This window comes from Notolabrus celidotus, chromosome 24 (genome assembly GCF_009762535.1).
Source record: "Notolabrus celidotus isolate fNotCel1 chromosome 24, fNotCel1.pri, whole genome shotgun sequence".
NCBI classification, from domain to species: domain Eukaryota; kingdom Metazoa; phylum Chordata; class Actinopteri; order Labriformes; family Labridae; genus Notolabrus; species Notolabrus celidotus.
In genome coordinates this window covers 1,144,756-1,166,307 of record NC_048295.1, presented here as the reverse complement: position 1 = coordinate 1,166,307, position 21,552 = coordinate 1,144,756, and the positions used below count along the sequence as shown (strand labels likewise).

Below are 21,552 nucleotides of genomic sequence, written 5' to 3'. Positions count from 1 at the left end.
CAGGGGATACTGTTTGCACTTCATGGAGAGACTCTCAAATTAAACACTGAGTCTCTGAAAACATCGTCATGATCAACTTTAACTGGATTATTTTAAGGAGGATGAAAAGTTTGAGTCTGATGATGAACTTGAGGAGAAGTTTGGCGTCCATGGCTTCCATAAACAACACTTCTAGAAACAGTCTACTTTAAAATAACACCTTAAAGAACACCGCTGGGTTGTTTTGCATGAGGTGTGTGACTTAGTAGTCCTAAAGTCAAAATGCAAAACATCTTGAACATGCACTAAACTCTTAAAAGCCTCAGTTTGACTTCCTTCCTTCTGCACAAACCTCTTTGTTTGTAATCACTGGACAATGATCCTCTGCATCACCAAGTCCAATTAAAAATGGCCGCTTTGTGCCGTACGATTCCTTGGATGAGATTCTCCTCTGTAGGGGCCGTCATTACATCACTTCCAGAAGTAATTTTCCTCATTTATATGGATTTTATAATGTAATATTCCCGGCAAAGTAAACATTTAGCCGGGTGGGAAGGAAAAAACAAACGCCTGCATATGAAAGTAAAGAAAATATGAAGTTTCTCCCTGAACCAAATTGGCAATCACCATCCCTCTCCCCCATGGTCATAATGAAATTGCGTTAGCAGTGGTTGAAATAAATGACATAATTCTATGTACACACAATTAAAGGAGAAAGCCAGTATTGCACAGAGTTAGTTTATGATAGCACAAAGCCAAACCAAACCTATAAATAATGAACACGTCCGTAATTATTCCGTCTCAGATTTGCATAATTATTGTGGGTTTTTTTGCACGGAAGCATCTGTTAACATCGCAATCCTTCCTTTGTTTCAAAGCGGGCCGCCGTACCTTCCTGCAAAAGTGCTCACACGAATGGGAATAAATTGGCATTATAAGGAAATGCTCCTCATTTATAATTGATAGGGTGGTCACAGTGACACAATGATATTGCTGCAAATGCAACGCCATTACTCTAAATGAGAATTCCTGTTGCATCGGTAATGCTCGGCTGCAGAGGAAAACACACTTTGTGATGTTTCATTCTTCTGTTGTTGGAAGAACTGGAGGACTTAAGTGTGTGCATTTCATGTAACCTGCAGAACGACGAGACATGCAACATTTATCCTGCTTTTTACTTCATTCGACCTGCAAGATTGTGTTAGTTTGAAGCTTATTGAGCTTGTGTTTAAAGATGCAAGAGATTTCAGGGAAGATTTAAAGTCAGATTTGTGTTTTCATCACATCATCAGTCAGAATGTTTTAATGCTTGAATCAAAAGCTTTTATTTCAGTGAGTTAAAGATTAGACAAACAAAATCAACAAGAGAGTGTTTTTGCATATTCAGAGAACAAGAGCTGCAACTTGCATGACTTTCTCTAGTGTTCATTATTTGGTTTGGATCAGTCTTGAAGTTTATAAAAGCCTGAAACTGGAAAACCTTCTTCTCAGAGTCGAAGGTGATGTCTCAGATTTACTCGTTTGTCCCACAAGTCATCTAAAAATCAAACTTCTGCATCTCAGACATCAGAGTTTTTCTGCAGTGTCTGCTCACACATCCTCCTCCTCATCTCCTGTACCTGCTCTTCGTCCGGTGTTTCTTGGAGTGTCCTGCTCCCGTCTCCGATCCGGCCCCGGAGCTGTGTCTAACCAAAGAAAACATTAACCAGGTGACTTATCATGGAAGTCTGTGGCTGACCTTTTAATCCGCCTGTCATTGATTGCATAGTGCGGTTCACTCTGTCCATCCCAAGGTGATAGATTATTCAATTAACTATTGACCTTTCCCGCCGACTCATTCGTCGATGGAAATGCTTTTATGACAGCGGTGCATTTAGAACCCAAAGGATGCTGAGTTTTGATTTCAGGATTTACTGAGCGCGTTAGGAGTCCGTCCTGTCCCTCTCGTGTTGACTCTTTGATTTACTTTGTAATATTGTGAAGTTTGGCTCTTGTGGATGGGAACTGTCGCCCGGCGAGGAGAAGCCTTCCCGTGTCTTGGCAGGCCGGCACTTCCCGCTGGATTTATCCTACCTCCTTCTCCTTTTCTCTGACACATTTGGTGACTGAGTGCGTCTGGTTAATGTAGCCGTGAGCTATTTGTTGAAGCTGAGAGATGTGCATTTGTATTTGTCGCTCTGGAGCCATGATTCAGCACCTATGAGGTGCCCATTTGGCTGCTCGAGTGTTGTCTTCATCTCAGATGTCCACTCAGGCCGAGATTACTCACTGCTACAGAAACACACTCTGATGACAGCGTTCACATTACTCCTCAGATGCAGCTGGTGCTCCACATTGTCAAAAACCTCTTTGAGGTGTTTGATACCTTCATCAGATTCTGGATGAAGCTGCTGTTAGTAAGAGGAGGTGAAGATACCACACGTTTGAGAAAGCAGCAGTCGAACACTTGAGATTTGAAACTTTCTTTGACTCTGGTGAATAATTTGAGGAGACATGACAGGTCAACATCAACACTGAGCGCCACATACGTACCACCATGTGAGCGTGAGGTTTCCATGGAGCCCAAACTATGCTCCATCTGTCGGGGTGAAGCTGCCCAAAAACGTCTCTAAACTTTGACCCAGTTCTGTCTCAAGACTTCTCCGTGTGTGAGTTCTTCTTCATGCAACTTAAATATGGATTTTGTGCTCTTATTTGCAGAAGCATGGAGCGTCACTTCAGAGCCGTGAATCAAAGGAAGAAGAAGAAGAAGGAGTCAAAAAGGTAAAGGTCTGTTATTTTCTGCATGTTGTTTATCTAATGATCCACGAACACACGACACCTCCACCTTACAGAGACCAGAAGAGACAGCTCTGTAAAAGTTGTGCCTTCATACCTCCCAGGGCCTGACAGACTCCAGACTCCAGCCTCTCCCTCTCCTGCAGATTAGTCCTCACACTGTGGAAGGTGTGCTAATCATGAAATCATGTGCTGCGGTCTTTAGTGGATGTGACAGGCTGCAGACAGCCTCCTCTCTCGCTCTCACTCCTCTCCCCTGCCAGGCAGCCAGGCAGCCAGGCAGCCAGACCCCACCCTTCTGCACGCAGGTTAAAACAAACGGTGCGAGTTAGCTGCAGATCCTCGCCGCCTCAGGTTAAATACCCGCTCCTGACTTGATGCCGGATGACATGTCTAGCCAGCGCCAGTTTAAGGACCCACCTCCTCCTCCTCCTCTGCCCGTACTCATTGTTGTTAAAGAGGATGTGACAAAGAGCGATATCGGTAGGATGAATATTTAATACCCCCCTCCCCCTGACTTATTCATGCTCCTCGGGCGTATCACTTCCCTGCTCTCTACCTGTCACTTTCCCTCTCTGTGAAGAAGCATGGAGTCCTCGTGTTGGAGTAATAACTTTACTTTCAGCCGGGGAAGAAGTACAGGAAAGACATCTTGATCAAGCAATCTTGCAGAAATGATGTGGGCTCGCAGAGAGGTGATGGATATCTGTTATCCAGTACACCTCTTAAATATCATCCTCCCCTTTAACAGTTTTGACAGGAACTGCTTTCCCCCTTGTCAGAGCCAATTGGTTGAGGGATCGAGGGATTGAACATCTACGGGAGGACAGGAATACCGCAATTACCGACAAAGGAGGGAAGGGGGGGATCTGTTAGTGATGTTTGATGTGATTTATCCGACAGTGCCGGGAGTGCATTTAAACGGGGCCCCGTGACGCCGTGACAGTGACGGAGTCGTGTTATCAATCGGACTCCTCCAAGAACGAGTGGCTGAGAAAGCCGCTGTCAGGGTCTGAGTGACGGTTCATCATAACTACCTCGCTCAGCGCGCCCCCCCTCCCCATGCCCCCCTCCTCTCTCCATTCTGGAGAAGAAGAAGAAGAAGAAGAAGGGAGAGGAGAGAGGTCTGGAGAGGGAGAGGCAGATAAATCACCTCAGCTTACTGAGAATCAGGCTTCTGCTCAACTCCAATCACTCACCGCAGGAGTTATCCAGATCCCTGCCTGTTCGTACTCCCACACGGCGAGAACCTGACGTACTACAGAGATCACTCGCTCCTGTCCTCAAAGTTCTTTAAAGAGGACTAGAGTCTGGGGTCATGCTTTAAAAACTGGAGGTGGTTTCAAACTATGAGGGCCCGGATGTTAGAGCTTTTTAAGAAACATGGAGGATAAACATGTTTTCAGATGTTTATGACGCCATGATCCACGTTTCCTCCTTTATGAACAAGATCTCTATTATATACAATACAATATGACTGACCCTATATACTGTGCTTTTTTACTTTGCAGATGGCGCCGTTGAGCGTGCGCCCCATGTACAGAGACTGCAGCAGCCGCCGGTTGGACTCCCGGCCTGAACCATGTCCTGCACGTCTTCCCTCGCTCTCTGCTCCTCACACCTCCTTCAAATCAGGTCAGTGCTTTTATCTGATCTTCTTCTTTCAGACCTCCTCTTACTCTGTGATTGCACCAACAAGAACAACACTCCATGCATGCAGGTGAAAACCAGGTCTAGTGTCAGTGTTCAGGTCAGTAAACACTCAAGAGTTGTACTCCTGAGTCATTGGAAAGACACACACATACAGTAAAGTCATCATCAGGCAACATCTGTGCGCTGGTCAATAATTCACCGCTACGAGACAGTGTTCAGTGTGAGTTTTGAAAACAAGGATAGGTTGCACTTACTCCGACCTGGAGTCATGAGAAGGGTTATGGAGCCTCGTTAACAATGCATGAGAGCCACATTTTGAATCCCCACCGCTGTTCATGCATTTTTTAAGGAAAAATACTTTGCAGAGAGAGAGAGAGAGAGAGAGAGAGAGAGAGAGAGAGAGAGAGAGAGAGAGGAGGTGGCTGACTTGTGTTTTGTCTAAAAATAAACCGCTGTATATCTCTTCACTGTTGATCCTGCGTAGCCTCGTAAAACTGACACCGACGTGGGTGAGCTGGGAGCGAGGTGGAGCGGGGAACGACTTCTTGAGGGGCGCGATTACGGCTTTGAGCTCTGACTCTGGTTTCTCGCTCAAACATGATCGTTCAGAACACCCGTAAATATGTTTTAATGACACAGAGGTGGGCTGAAAATGTAATGCTGGAACAGATCAGATCAGAGTTTGAATATAACAAATCCCTGTTGCTCAGTTTTTGGTACAAGGTGGATTATCCCAGAGGCCAGAATAAACCTGCAAGACACTGGACTGTGCTGACCCCGTCTGGGCCTCTTGGTGTTTGCCCGGTCCGCCTTTCTGGGAAGCCGTCCACGCTAACCATACTGTAGCTGATGTTTCAGTGATTCATATATCACACGAAAACTGTGGCAGTCAACGCACTGAAGTGAGGTTTCGTGAAGACTTCCAATGTCAACGTTGTGTTTGGCTGGAGGGACGGTAATAAAAGTTAATATGCTGATAATTCTGGCAGTTTAGGGACCCAACGGGCGTAAATATTACACGAAATATGAAACCAAAGTAAGGTTGGGAACGTGGGGGACTATTTTAAGCTGTGAGGGAGGGATACCTGGTTATCACCTGAAGTATTTCATGATAATAAGAGCTGAAAGGAGGCGAGGTGTGTGTTATGAGAAGGGAAAGAAGAGATAAGAGGATGATTCCTGTGACCAACGATCATATGAAGAAGACGAATGTTGAAGAAGAGAAAGAGTATCCCGCTCTCTGCTCCTTTCCCAGGCCTGTGTGTGCCGCTCCAGCACATATTCAGATTTATTAAACCTTATATCAGGACTGTTTGACTTTGTGTCAGCACTCCAAACTCTGTGGCGCTGCTCGAGCTGTTTTGTTGCCGTTCCTGGTTTTAATCATTTTTGGCCGGTTTCCACTTCCTGCCTGAAAAGTGAAACAGCTTCGGAATGTCATTCTTTGAAAAGAAAACAGAGAGGATCCACAGAGGAAGTCCTCCCACAGTCCTCTGCTCCCCGTGCACTGTTAAACACACACTCTGTCGCACACACACACACCTCTACTCTGATACACACACACACGTTCTCACACCCACATGTAGAACTCTCCCACACAGTCAAACAGGCACATGTGTGCTCACACACACACCGACACACCCAGACTTTCTCACTTACAGACACACACTGATTCACTCTCTCTTACACACACACACACTAACACACACAGAGCGCTGCAGCAGGGCTTGCTGGGAAACATCAGACACCCAGGGAGGAAGGAGGACAGGCTTTTCCCACATTTAGACTCCATGGATACTTCAGATGTCAGGCTAAAAATAGAGCCAATGTTAAAGCAAAACCAACACTGAATCAAGTACAGAAACAAGCCCGTCTGCTCGGCTCTGCTGCTCTTTGGCCCGCTGTTCAAACGCTGAAACCTCGGCCAGGAATCGCTCCGGCTCGTGATTTAAGTCTGAACATATTCTGGTTGTTATATTTTGAGATAGTCGTCCTTTTAAACCTGTCAGAGAGTCTCATAAACTTCATGTTTAACAAAGGAAGAATGTGACGTGCTGATTTAAAATACTACATTACCCATCAGCCCTTTCTCCCCCTCTGTACGAAGATATTTAATTATATATGAGCTTACAGATGTAGGACCAGGTTTCTTGATTTATCTGTCTCATAAACCCTGATAGTTTCTAAAAGTATGACCGTATGATGTAGTTTGAATGTTCTTTAACTGTTATTAGATACAGTTAAATGAATGCATAAGATACAGTTTCTTTGCAGACTGTGATTGTTCATGTTTGTGTTCATGCAGAGCCGGTAGACCTTATCAGCGGTGCTCACATGGTCCTGAATTCAGTCCCACACATGCACCATGTGGAAATGCCCCGATGACAACCCCTCAAAGAAATGCAAACACACAGATTGTGATTTAGACTTTCACTTTTAGTTCTCTGTCTTCATCTATTCTTCCTTCAGTGAGTCACAAACACATTTTAAAAGTTGCTGATGAGACTATCTCTGCAGGGGGAAGCCCGGCTTTGCAAATCTGTTTTCAGACCTTGGGCGTGATCATCCATGAAGGCCGTTGTTGCTTTTTTCAAGCAAATGTAGTTCTCAGTGTGTTATGCATGTTTTTATAATGAATAATCTTTAACATGCATGTCTTCAGGAATCATGTGCATCCTCTCTCTTGTACCTTGAGTAGTTTAGTGAGACGTGATCCTCGACAGGGTGCAGCAGACAGCGACTTGCTCCTCTTTTTACACGTCTTTTAAAGCGGCTCAGAGAATAAAGACACTTTTCCAGCAACACCCGGCTTCATATTCATACCATGTTTACATATTTCTACCCGTGACCCGTTCACCTCGACCTTTGTGCAGCTCCAGTCGTGCACGCTGCCTTGCTGCAGGGCACAATGACAGCAAAGTTTGGTGAAACAGGAGCACTTTGTCATTTTCCTCGGCAGGCATTTCATTTCAAATCGCTGTGACCTTCCAGTCACAAGCCTGTCTCTGCAACTTTCAGCCTCTTCCACCACCGCTGCCATTATGCAAAATAATCTCATTTCACATTCGCTCACTTCTCCAACTATAGCACCAATTGTCCGACCCGGTCACCGTCTCCGAATAAAAACCCGTCTGGCCTTTTTACATGTTCTCCCTGTTCCCTAACTCGCTCCTGTTCTTGGCACCTAGTCGTGTTTGATTTAGTTCAAATCTGCGTCATCCCATAAGGATGAAATCCAGTTAAAACACATACATGGCAACCAGATATTCCCAACAAAGCTGAGCGCGTGCAGTAAGTGGACAAGCTGATTAAAAGAGCAGGAGGAGTGTAACGGGATGCAGCCGCATTCGAGCAATAACATCAATACCGCCGGCAACGAGCGAAAGCAGCAGAGAGAGGTTGTAGAAAGTCATCAGCGTCATCATTTAGACTCGTGTCTGCATGTCGGTGGATTTGTGAAGTGATCTGGATCTTCTTGTGGTCACATAACTGCTTCTAACCGCTGAAATCAAGGCTGTGATGATGTGTTGGAGTGTCAGGTTCAAGTGCTGCTTCAACATCCAGAGGAACACAATGCACAGCGCTGTCTTTGGCTCTTTATCAACTGGAGCTGCTTTAAATGACAGTTTTCAGGGAGTTTGCACACATTTTGAGTTTTTCCTGCTCTTTTAATTTTTAACTCTATAGATTGATGATTTGTTTATAGATTGTATTGTCCTGATGTCTTAAAGCACAGATATTCCAACCAGAAGTCATCATATTCTGAGTTATTATATTCCCATTAGGTAAATGGATGCACTTATATAAGGTTCCCAAAGGCAGGAGCCGGTGTGCTTTAATCTAGATATCTATAAATCTGTTGAAACATCGTCTTTATCTGATCCAAACCTCCAGATTCCCCTGTTGTTGTTGTTGTTTGTTTTTTCCGCACATCTGTAAAGCAGTTGTGTTTTTTCTCCACGGCCACTTTCCTTGATTGTTTCTGGTAGGAACCACCTTCCTCCTCATCCTCCTCGCCCCTGATGCGAGGTGATGCTGTGCTCATGTATTTGCTTATTCAGTGTGCAAACCCTCTAAATCAGATTTATGTAGTTTGAGACGTCACCTCGGTGCACCGAGCAAAGAGACACCAGAGCGCATTAAGACTCGCCCAGGGGGGAAAGATGCGCTGCTCTCACGGGTCACTGAGGATTATTGTAGGAATGATCATTTAGGTTTTATTCCATTCTGGGTCTAAATATATTAACACGCTGGTTACAATAATGGCTTCATACTCCCTGTTTCGCCTTCAGTCATAGACGCTGGAAATACTCTGCAGGGATTAAAGAGAAATAATGTGTTCTGCTGAATTCTCTTTAAATATTTCTAAAAAATGTTGAGGTTTTCTGATCGGCCGTTAAATTTAATTCACATTAACCCTTTAAGATAAAAAAGAGAAGCCTCCTGAGGGGGATCCTTTCTTTTTTACATGATCCTGTTTAAGTCCTTCTCAAATAAAAACTGTGATAACTAGAGACGTCATTCTCTCTGCAGCAGGACGCTTTCTTCTTCTGTCTCATCGTGTTGAACGTTCACTGACATCATCAGGTTATCTTTTATGCAGGAGATAAAAAACTGCAGCTTATGTATCTGTATTTTTGTGAAGTATAAGGCTTTATTGACTCACAGAACCTTTAAGGTGAGGTTGCACAGCTCCTAAGGATAAGTAAAAGCACAATGCATGCTTTGTTGCACAGAGTTCAAAGGGTTAAACAGTTTTGATGGCGTATTGAAAGTAAAGAGACACATCTCCCCGATCGCTCACAATCACAGCATGTTGTTCCTCTTTTAATTTGAAATCCGATAAACATAATCACCACCTTTATCTTCTCGCGTGTCAGGGGCCTGAATTGATGGTGTGACAGAACGTTCTGAAATTGAAAGACGAAGACGCCGCTACTCTTAAAAGACAGATGATAAATTTAGCTTCCCATATGGCACCGGCATCTGGCATTATCCGAGCGCTCGAGTGCACGGCGGCCGACTCAGCGGAGGGGCCTGCCGCTCGATGACGCGATCGTGCCTCTGTGTTTGAAATGCCAAAGATTATCTGTGGCTCCGTGTCGAGATATGTACCTCATTGATGTAACGTTTTACAGATGGTGTAGTAGCAGCAGAGAGAGAGAGAGAGAGACGGAGAGAGAGAGCAAAGCGCCGTAATCTCCTGATGTGTGATGACAGGTAGTCTCAAAGCAAAAAGCCTTTACACGCCGTACCTGCAGCGCCGCTCGGTTTGATGGGAGATCAGTGGAGCTGTCGACTCCGCTAACAGCCGGGGTGTGCAACAAATCCATCGAAAAGGCACCAGAGACAAACACACACACAACCCTCACACAGACACATGAAAGCGTGTGGAGAACATGGCAGGAAAACGTCTGGCTCAGGGAAATAAAAGCGACTGGTACAGGTGCGTAAGCCTGAAAATGCAATTATAGAACAGACAGGGAGGGTTACAGTTTGATCTGATTTTCTGAATCTGAATACAGGATCAAATCCTTTAGAATCCTTACAAATCTACTTTAGCTTTGGAGCCCAGCACAAAGACGATTTCATGGCACCTTTCAAACATCCGTTACGTCTTATTCTGCTCTCTCTTTACCTGTTTGAGTACAGTTTACTGTCGTCTGTGCAGCCAATCACCTGTCAGCTACACAAACTGTAAGCTTAGGGATGAAATAATTACAGAACCTTTATTTGACGGCGGTGCACGCTAACACAGAGGGCCCAGTCTGCAACAAGGTTCATGCATTTGTATAAATCAACTAGCAGCTTGCAGAGAAGCACACATCTTTTTAATTGTAGCAGTGTCATGTAGACCAGTGCATCGAGCAAGCTGATTGGTGGATGCAGTGTCAGCAGGCGGGTATGAAACAAAAGGCAGCATGATAGATTTTGTAGATTTGGGTTAGTGCAACCAGAAGTTCAAGTCTAAGAATAAATGCATGTCCTCTACGTGTGTGTGTGTGTGTGTGGAGTCTGCACACATGCAAACAAAAGACAGATCAAAGCGAAGGCACACACACATTCTCACAGACATTTACATCTCTGTCTCCCTCACACGCTAACCACCCTGTCCCCACACACACACACACACACACACACACACTTAGTGACACACAAAAGCACCGGTATCACTGGTTCAGTGCTGTGAATGATTTGGCTCTCAGCTGAGCCACATCACAGGCGAGGAAGGAGTGCGGCCCTCCATCAAAGAGCTCTTTAAATGAAATCATGTCCTCTGATGATTCAAAGCAAATATTTCCCCGGCACACTCCTCCTGAACGTGCTCCTCTGAAGAGCGGGGCCTTCAAGTGAGCGAGGACGCCGCGTCTACGCTCTGAGCCGCTCTCTGTGGGGGCAGCACGTCGAGAGGGAGGGAGGGGAGGTAGGGGGGGTGTAAATGGTGCTGAAATGAAAATGGATCTTGGCTGCGTGCACTCGATTTTTCAGGAGGGGTTGTTTCATCTGAACGTGGACCACACAGAAGTTTGTGATCGCTTCACAACAGAGCGCAGAGTGAGCGCTCTGTCCTGAAGAGAGAGAGAGAGAGAGAGAGAGAGAGAGAGAGAGAGAGAGAGAGAGAGAGAGAGAGAGAGAGAGAGAGTTCAGTTTAAACTTTAACACAGGTCTAATCTCTCCCAAACATTTCTGCAGCTGGTGCCAGAATCTGGAGGAGAGAGTTCACAAAGTGTTGAGGGTTTTTGTTTCCAGTTAAAGCTGCGTCGACTATTTTACTTTGGATGCAGGAAAAGGTAGAACGTTTGGAGAGGAGAGAAAGAGGTGGAACTAATCTGCTATGAGTCAGTCCTGACTTAAAAAGTCGAGTCGACCTGATTCAATCATTTGATTAGACTCTGTTTCATCGTTGTGATGTGTGCAGACTTGTTGCACCGTGTGTCTGTTTGTTTTTAATGATATCACTTTTGTATTTTGCAGAGTAGATGATTTAGAAATGAAAGAGAAGCTTTAACTTTCAGTCTCTTTTAATCACAGCCACTCCTGAGCTCCAGCCCGTCCCCGCTCTCACAGCAGACCTAAGTGTCACATCGTTTCCATCAGCTGAGTCTGTTTTGACACGTCTCGTTCCCAATTTGCGACGAAACGTTGCAACGCTGCCTCCTCCGTTGACGCACCGACCTGCTAATCATTTCATTTTCTGCTTGAATATGTCCAAATTGAATTAACCCGGTGTCGAGGTGTGGGATCCACCTTACACCTCTGCGTTTCTGAAGGACACTTTTTTTCCTCCCACCTCCTTCCTTTGAGAAGCAGATTGTAAAATCTGTTGACAGCGCTGACAGCCTCGATAAGGAAGCAGATTTCATTACTGGAGTCATCGCCTGGTCCTTAAAGGTTATTCACTCCCCTCCGCTCGGAGACGGGGGCCTCATCCACAAAGTGACATGTTAATGGTTAATGTTGCACGCCACACCGTGAAGACGAAGGGAGGGGATACAGATGCAAAAGATGCGGTGTGAAATAATTCCAGACATGTTTGGGAAATCTTGTCGCCTAATGACACCAGCAGGAGAGGAGTGGATGGATAACATGTGATGCCTCCTGTCAGAGATGTCACCCGCGCCTTTATGTGTCCCACGATTGGCTTTTCCTTTCATGTGCACCAAAACGTCTCCGTCTGATGGAGCATGCATGTTAGAAAACAGCTGAAATTTACCTCCTAACAACTTCTTTTCTTCCTCTTTTCATCGCTAGATTGAAATCTGACACCTCTGAAACCTTCAGGGCGGGTTGAGGAAGAAAAGGACGTCTTTTTCTCCAACTTTCACATGAGAAAAAAAGTGCAAGGCCGCTAAACTTCCTGGTAATAAATGAACGCCTCACATCCACTTTAGAGGAACATCCTTTTCTCATTATATCGCAATAAATTCAGCTGGATGTGGCCTATATTTAGTGTGCTCCTGATCTCGGCCCAGAGATATGTGCCTCCTAACTCATGATTCCTCCCTCGTCTTCGTTTTGGCACCGCTTCTTTTTTGCCCCTAAGACAAATCTTTTCCTAAGTGAAAATGAAAATTTGTCTTCTCCAAATCACGATACAGACGGAGGGGGGGGTGTTGGCATACGCTGCAGATAAGCTGAGGTGAAAGAATGGACGTTTTGACCCGCTGTTTCTTGAGGTTGATTTCTGCAGCCGACGTACAGAAGCTTGAAGAATCTGATCTGACAGGTGAGAGAAGGACGGAGAAACTAGAGACTCATCCTCTCGTTCTCTTCAGAGTCTCTCAGCCGTGTTATCAGATCGGTCTCCGTGCTCTTGAAGCCCAGCTGACTTCTCTCAGCCTCCCTTCAGTGTTTCTCAGGAAACTGGTGACATCCACGTCCTCCTCCCTGCGCGAGGGTTACATCGACCTGATTTGATTGTGTGCCATTGTTTGGACTGTCATGTCCGGCTTCTCTGCTCTGAGCAACATTCCTGCAGGTGCTCGGTTCTCTCTTTAGACACTTCAGACTCCAAATGAAGCTTTTTTAAATCCCTTTTTTGTTGCATTACTGTAGTTAAGCAAATGCAGATTTAGAAACATGTACAATTTGGGTTTATTTTGGTCTTATAGCTCTTTAAAGCGACCAGGATCTGCACCGAATCACTTCACAATGACAGACACATGTGCATCTTCTGAAAAAATAAATATATATTAGTCTAAATCAAGGTTTCTTGCAGCATGTCTGCATAACTGTGAGTACTTCAGAAAAATATAGCATGTGTCTTGTTTCCTTTGCAGATTTAAAGCTTTAAAACAGAGCGGTTATGTCGAATGATACTCCTTAATCTTGCTATGGACTATTTTCTCTTGCGTATTAATCCATGTGTAGTTCTCAGGCTCTTAGAACAAAATGTACCAAACAAGGATGGATATGATTCTAACATAACTCACTATACTTTAACTTTCCCCTTTTAAAGTGTAGTTCTTAGGAAGCTGTGCACACGTAGGGGACTATTTCCTGCGGCGGATTAATCAACAATTAGGGGAAAAGGACTTTAATTGCATTCAGCAACGTGCAGTTTTTGTGCAGACGTGCAGCTCTTTCCAAAAGGTGTTTAAATCTGTCTCATCTGTCCGGCTCAACGTTGAAAACTAGTTCCTTAATGAAGATGTATCACCTGTAGATATTTACCTATTCTCTGTTGCATATTAATCCACACTCAGAGTATTTAGAGCCGCAGGGAGATCATTGTAGGGTTTATCTGACCTAAACTAACTTCAGTCTCCGTGGTTATGAAGTAAATGTAGTCCGGTGCATCATCACTAAATCTCTGTGCCTCCATCAGTCAGTGTAAACATCACACAGAGGTTTTCTCTTCTCATTGAACTTGTTGAAAGTCAGAGAAATGCAGCGAATCAGCGGATTTATCCTTCAAATAAAAACACATTGATGAAGTGGATTGAAACCAGGGGTCATTTAACCTTATTTGAAGCTGCGGGGTAGATCTATGATTTCACCGCCAGCGTCTGTTTCTGGATTTATGCTGCAAGAAGAAATCCCCAGAAAACATAACTGTGTCAGAAAAAGTAACACTTTCCAGAGCGGAAAATCCTCTGAACCAGCATCTCCACCGTTAAACGGCTAATGAACTTCTTTTATGGTTTAGGAACTCTTTAAAGGAGGGTGAGGCGGGACCCGCTGCACTTTTTACTGACTGACACCCCATGACGTCAGCCCAGTTAAATTGCTCAATCACGTCCAACGTGTCAATCGGCATGCGAATATTTGATTTTGATTAGAAAGCCAAACTGAGCCGAGAAGAAAGGAGAGCGATGTCCCTGCTGAGACACAAAAACAATCTTCCACAAGAGAAGTCCAAAACAATATTTGGTTCCCACAGCATTTATTCATCCTGTTATACATCAGAAAGTTGTCATCAACATTTCCTCGATATAAATCAGTGCCAGGATCAGAGAGCAGGGGAGGAGGAGAGGCTTAGAAGCGGAGCACTCTTAAATCTAACAAAATCTAACACTTGAATCGTGGTCGTTCTGGCAGCCTGGGGCACGGCGGCGGGCTCCAGGCGTCAAGGCGCCACCTCAAATTCTCTGCTGTGGTCGGGTACAGTCTCTCCCCACATGGCACTCATTTCTGGCTGCACAGCTCCAGCGTGAGAGCCTTTCCAGCGGTGAGGAGATGCCTGAACAATTACGTTGGTAATTAGGGGAGGGTGGATCTCCGCTCTGGCTCGGCCGGAGCGAACGAGGGCCCACGCCAGCGATCAAATGACGTACATTTCAGAGGGCTGCGAGGACAGGGCCCTGCCACGGATGAAATGAATAATTTACAGCTGGAGCCGAATTTGTGTTAACTGCAGCACACTTCTGTAGGATCGCAGACCAAACAAGTTGAAAGAGAGGGAGAAGAAAAGAGAAGCGTGGCGCCAAAGATCATCAAAAGCTGAGATAGAAGTGACACGGCTCACTCCCACTCCCATTGTGGGGTTCAAAAAGATTTTTGTCTTTTATTTGTTTCTTATTTGGGGAGGCAAAATCTTGTCATTAAAGCAATTTTTTCTGAAGCGTCGGCGTCGCACTGAGACACAAAAGCTCTGCTGATAAGCTCGCTTTAATGATAGATTGTGTCTTTATTGTGCACATTTCATTATTAGCTCATATATTCCCCGCGGCCGTACGAAGAGGTCGCACAGTAGACCGACTGAGGGCTCTTTGTGCTGCCAGACAAAAGACTCTGTTGACCCCCACACTGCTGGTCTAACATCACAGATGCAAACACAGACCGGCTCACAGTGTGGATGTGGAAAATATGGAGATAATGCACGATTCATGATCCATAAATATCCTACTTTTTACTTTATTATCCTCAGACATCACGCTGGATCTGAACTCTGGATCTAAGAAGCTAACCTTATGTTGTTCTTTACGATTTAAAGTTGCATAAACTTTAAAATTTAACAACAACAAGGAAAGAGAAATCAGGAGGATTACAAGTTTGTGATTTATCAAAGTGTGTGTCGAAGCTGTAGTGCAGCCTCCCGCCACTAGCCGGCGCTGTAGCTCTGCTCAACAGCTGCTGCCATGATGCTCTAAAGCTCTACAACCTGGATGTAAACAAGCACAGCTCATAGTTAGAATCTTGTATTGTGTTGATTTAGCAAATGGAGATAAAGTTCAGGCATGAGGTGCTGCTTGGTCGAGTGTTTTTTGCAGCAGGAGCTGAAGTTAGCATCGGCTCGGTCGCCCTGCAGCAGTCACACTCACACATGTTGTAATCTGCAGCACAGGTTTGGATGAGTGCAGGACAGATTTAACTTCCTGTTAATGAAATAAAGTGAGAGTTTCAGGTGTGCATGATGGTAGCGAACACAGCGTTTGTTCTTCCTCGCTGTGCGTACATTTCTCTAACTCTCATACCTTCTGACTCCCTCCCTCAGAGGTGTAACTAACGCCTCCTAAACCCCGTCTTTTGTCCTCCTGTGTTTGCTCTCGTGTTCTCCTCCTCGATGTGTTTTTATTAGATAATTTAATGCATCACGAGCTCTTTCTAACCGCTCCGACTGAGAGGAAAGGAAACGTTAAATAGAATAAACTTCTCTGATGTTTGCTTGAAGATTACATTTAAGGGAAGTTTCTTTGTTCCAATTGGCTTCTAATCTGCCTCTAATTCATGCAGTGAAACCAAATCCCTCCTAGCTCTCTGCAGCTTTTGTGTTTGTTTCTCCTCCTGCCACTTCCACTTACTTCTGCTGGAGCTTTCACTTGCTGATCTGGAAGCTCACTCTCGTGTTGCGTTCAGGGTATCTGGACACAGAGATGTCAGCTGAACTCCTTAAAACCTAAATGCAAAATGAAACAATTTTGCTCCCTCTTCACCCCTCGTCTCTTTGATCCCCCTTCACAACTTAGGAGACGAGCAACTTTGATCTTGACCCATTTCCTCCTAACAGCTTCTTTGTGAGGCGTTCGTGCCGCCGCCGCGCGATGTGTCACCACGCAGACATTTACAGCCATTTCAGAAATTCACTGGACAATGCGATGTGCGTTGCGTGACCGCGGAAGCCGAGGAGTGCCCAATTATTTTGGCCCTGCTCTCGGTTTCACCTAAAACAAACAAGACACTGATGCCCGCTGCACATTAGAGCGATGTTCCTCTGATGCCTTCTTTGTCAAACCTCAAATTTATCTCCTTAAGTTGACGGAGTACGAGGTGATTTCTTTGATAGCACGCTCTCATGTTGCTGCTGCTCCTCTCACAGATCTCTGCTCGCTGGAATCCAGATTCTTCTTCATGCAAACGCTTATTTTTTTGACATTTGAAGCGTTTTTGACCTAAAAATAATCTTCACGCCTCCGGAAATGAGTTCAGGTCGCACCTTTCTGTTAGCACCTGTGACCTGCAGTGTGTCACACTCTGCAGACATCTCTTATTTTTCCTCTTTCAGCTGATGAAGAGGGAATTGTGGCCTATTTCTTTGGAGAATAACCTCTTTATTTGCAATTAATCCACACTCCTCTGAGCTCTGCCTTCAATTTAGTGGAAGAAGACGTAGAAGGCTAGAGTTACTTAACCTCCGGGCCTTCGGAAAAAAAAAAGCCACAGACACATGAACTCAACCTAGTTTTTTTTTTAGCCTGACATCGCCGTGATACGGAGAGAGCAATTTTCCAAGTTCAGTGTAATAAAATGGCACAATTAAGCCATTTATGTGATTCCATAAAGTGATGTCTTCTCTAATGAATCTGTTGACACGAGCATATTTAACCAGGAAACTGGGAAACTACCAAAGCCTTATTATACATCCTGCAGACTGATCACACTCAGAGCAAAGTGAGACACTTGAGGTGTGTGCAGAGTGTGACTGCACCTTGTTCATGCCAGAAAAATGTGATAATTTCATAGAAGTAGCTGCAATTAACTTCAACTCACAGGAACATCAGTCAGCCAGTCAATCAAGTTGATTTGTATCACACCTTCTGCACAGGTTGGGGCTGTTTGAAGGACTCTGACGTGACTGCATGAGGAGTTTGAAAGAAAAAGGATGGGAATTATAATATAAAGATTAGAGGAAGAGAAGAATGTGGGGATTAAAGAAGTGTCCGTGTTGCAGCTGCAGCTTTTAAATGTGGTCAGTGTCAAATCAGCGTCTCTGTGCAGGATTCATTCATTAAGTTCATGCATGAGAGGGATACCTTCAACACACCGCTCTGCAAAGATAGTTAAAGTCATATTTACTCCATGCAACACTAAGGTTTGAAAATTAATCTTGAGGTCCAATCGAGTCAAATCTGTCCCCAATCATTTTCAGAAGAGGCATGGAGACAGTTTGAAAGATGAAACATGGTGGGATAAAAGAGATAAATAAGTACACCTCTTCAATAATTAAAAATAAAGCATATTATTGATGCATGTTCTTCCAAACTTAAAGCTTAATAAAAGCTTAAAAGGCAACAATTTAGTCTGCATAAAAAGCACAGCTCATGCACCTTCAAGACAACATGTTAGACATCCAGGTGAAGAGGTCAGAGGTCATATTTCTGCAGGCTTTAAGACCTTTAAACTAATATCAGCTTGTGCATGCTCAAACTGAATGCAATGACTTTAAATGAATTCAGAAAACGAGAGGAGACGATGCAGCTGAGGTGAAATGAGGAAAACAAAACCTGTCGCAGTATCAGAGCCACAGTGTGAAGGATTTTAAAACATCTAACGGTCAAATAATCTTCAAACTGTGAACCCCAGAGTGTGTGTTGTTGTTGTGATGAAGATAAATCTTTGTGTAGCTTGTAACACGGTGCAGATCCACATTCTGCAGGTTTAACATCAGGTGAGTCTCTGAACCTGCTGAAATAATAAGATCTGATTTCTTGAGTTTCATGTGGAGGGCGTTTCTCTCAGTCCTGCGTGATGTGATCATCCTAGAGCGTCTGAGTGTCTATGTGTGTGTGTGTATCAATGCATGTGTGTGTGTGTGCATTGGAAGAACGCCTCCCCCTGGAGATATTTAAATTCCTGTGAGAGTGCGGTGGACTGATGGGTGGTGATGACAGCTTAAACAATCCGGGCAGTTCTCCAAATTGATTAACATCAGTCTAGTGTGTGTGTGTGTGTGTGTGTGTTTGTTTGTTTGTGTGTGTTGCTGTTGGGGGTGGAGTAATATAAACAGCTACTGAAGTAATAAACCAGCGATTGTACTTCAGTGCAGCGATAATTACAATAACCTATAAATTAAATTTAATTGAGCTGGTGTTGCTTTAAAAAAAGAGAGAGAGGCGTCTGATTGGACACAGGCTCGGACGGAGAGACGGCAGGAAGAAGTTAAACAGCTCGGGGCGAAAAACAAACAGAAATAAACACACAGTTTCTGTATAATCTGTGAGGGAGCAGTGTGCTGCTTTTGGCATATAATCACAAAAATGAAATCATGTGCGCTCCTCAAGCCGGCGAAGATAAACGAGGCCGTTTCCCTCTCGGATTTCTTGAAGGAACCATCGAGCTTTGCCACATTTTCTGCTTCTCCCTTTTCTCAGAATTTCCACTAAAATATTCAGGAGCATCCTCCAGCCGCCATATTTCCACTTTTATTGTGTGTGATATAAAGAGGAGCAATTATTTGATTTCAGAGTTATGAAAACATGTATGTTATGAGAAAACAAGCAAGTTAAGCTTTAATTGGCGCCATTTTTCACGGCGCTGGCGAGGTACTTACCTCTTTGGCACCTTTTTTCTCTCGTAAAATTGCACATTCATAATCCTGAATGGAGATGGAAATTTCATTTTGCTTTATTCTGCCATAATTGGGATGCATGGTGTGTACCTGCAAACTGGAAGACACCCCATAAACATCCCCGACTCGTTTATTCCATTCTAATGCGAGTATATTGCTCTCAGTAATAGCTCTCCTAATGTGGAAAAATACTTTCAATTAATTTTAAAGTTAACACAGTTTAGTGGGAGTTTGTTTTCTGCAGACTTTAGAGGAAGGAGTGTGTAAAAGCAGAGAAAGAGAATATAAACACACGCTGCTTCTGCTGAATATCACATCTCAGATAATCGTTTTGAATCGTCTGTTTCAGCTCATCCTCGCGTCTTTATCATTAAAGCAGAGCGCCGCTTTAACTTCCTTTAAGATGAGCCTGTAAGACCAGATCCAGGGTGTACAGCAACCAGAGCGAATCAAGCCGCACTCCGAGCCAAATTTGGCAATAAAGACGGTGTGTGTTTTCCAAGTGGAGGAATTAATCGTTAAGTCAAATTAGGGATAAGACTCATTTGTCTGTGGTGGTGCAACCATCTCTTTCTCAACACTGTATTGAACTGTCATGGATGCAATTTGGGGAAAGTGCTGCGGGATCCATGAATCAAACTTTATTGATGCTTTGAAGGCGCTAATAACACACTAGTGTTGATTATGCGAGCGATTTATTGGTCGTGGAATTCAGATAAAAACATTCTTCACACACCACAATGAACGCGTTTCGCTTTCTTTAAGAGATAGCTTTAAGTATTATTATTGAGGCCTCTGTAATATTTAAGACTGGGGTACATGAATCACACCCTTATGTTTATAAAGTCTTTGTCATCACTGCTGAGACGGTAATTATGTTTCCCAAAGACAAACGGAAATTAAATTAAGATTTGATTATGAAGGATTCTCGAGGAGGGCGACAAAGTCAAATGTGGCGGAGGGATTATTTCTTTACACCATCCTGTTGAGTTCAAATAAAACTACTTCTCTCTTAAAGTTAAATCTCCTGTCTTTCACATGATGACTCTGTGTTTATAGATTTATTTATTTTATTTATTTAATGTGATTGAGAAGAAGGAAACACCCAGGCAGGAGGGTCATGATCTTGACACTAGAGACTACTTTTTTAAGATGATTTTATAAGAACAGTATCAAGCCAAACTTCTACAAATTTCGAGGAAATGAAATCACTTAAAGAAGCTACAAAAAAATATATATCATGGCTGAAACTATCAGTTTAGATGTTGTATTCGTTTGCAGACGACACCATGTTTAAACCAAAATGCAGGAATGTACATAAAGGTTTGGAGCAGCTTAAAAATGACACAAAGAGCCAGGATGTCTCAAAAATGCTCATTAATAAAGAACTAAATGTGTAACCTTCTTTAAAAATGAATCCTTAGTTTTTTACATCTTAATTTGTTGTCTCAAGATTAGATTTCAGGTCTCTCTCTCCTGGATGCTATCACAGACTATCATCCTGTTTGTTTATCCTGTGTTGCATCTTTAAGAGTAGATTTAAAGTCCAGAGTTATCTTTGTGAAAGCTTATTAAAGTTAAATTTAACCACTTGATGAGTTCTTGCAGTTCTCACGTCACAGATCTGACTCTCAGCGTCTTTAAATTCTGTTTCCATGCACACTACATCCAGTAAGAGGGTTTAAAGCCTCTCTGCGATCCCGTCTCTCTCTCCCCTGTGTGTTTCAGATTTCTGAGTATTACTATTTTGTCGCCAAACATCTTGACGCTCAGCCAGAGAGCAGCACAGAGCTGCTGTGTTTTCCGAGGAATGAGTATCATTGCACGCTGATGTATTTCCACAGAGAATTCCCTGAGAGGACGTTTCATTCCTGCGGGGACTCCGAAACATTCCCGGGGGATTTGTTGTGTGAAATACGCCCTGCACCGTCCTCATGTTCCCTCTGGGCTCCGAGCAGGAAGTCACTCTGTGCACAGAGAGACGCTCGCTTGTTTGCATGTGTTTAGGCGTGCAAACACACACACACACACATGCAATCTATCATGCACATACTGTCAGACACACACATGCACACACTGAGTGAGGGGTGTAAGGGAATACAGATGTTATAAACAGACTTTCAGACTTTTAATGGACAAAACATTTTCTTTTAATGTACTTCTCTCTCTGCAGAGTAAGATTGTAAGCTTTGCTTTCACTTCTTTTTACTCTAACCTCAAAACTTTAAGACGTGTGTCTTTAAAAGTTAAAATGCATCTCTTATATCACAGTTGGGAATCTCCTCTGGCATGCACGAAAGTTGGAGAGAAATCAGACATTCATAACTTTCATAAAACTGCAGCTAATTTCGTTGTTAAGTGACAGCATTTGGGTGCAACTTGCAAGCCACGCCCCTATGTATGCAAACTCCTAA

The 21,552-nt window shown here is 43.9% G+C and overlaps 1 protein-coding gene across 1 annotated transcript in view; it reads left to right on the top strand.

Moving 5' to 3' along the window:
• zeb2b (zinc finger E-box binding homeobox 2b) overlaps positions 1 to 21,552 on the top strand; it is a 381,554-nt gene that overhangs the window by 217,635 nt on the left and 142,367 nt on the right. The window contains exons 11-12 of the mRNA XM_034677852.1: positions 2,680 to 2,742; positions 4,269 to 4,392. The gene's annotated coding sequence lies outside the window, so the exon portion shown is untranslated. The remainder of the gene's footprint in view (positions 1 to 2,679; positions 2,743 to 4,268; positions 4,393 to 21,552) is intronic.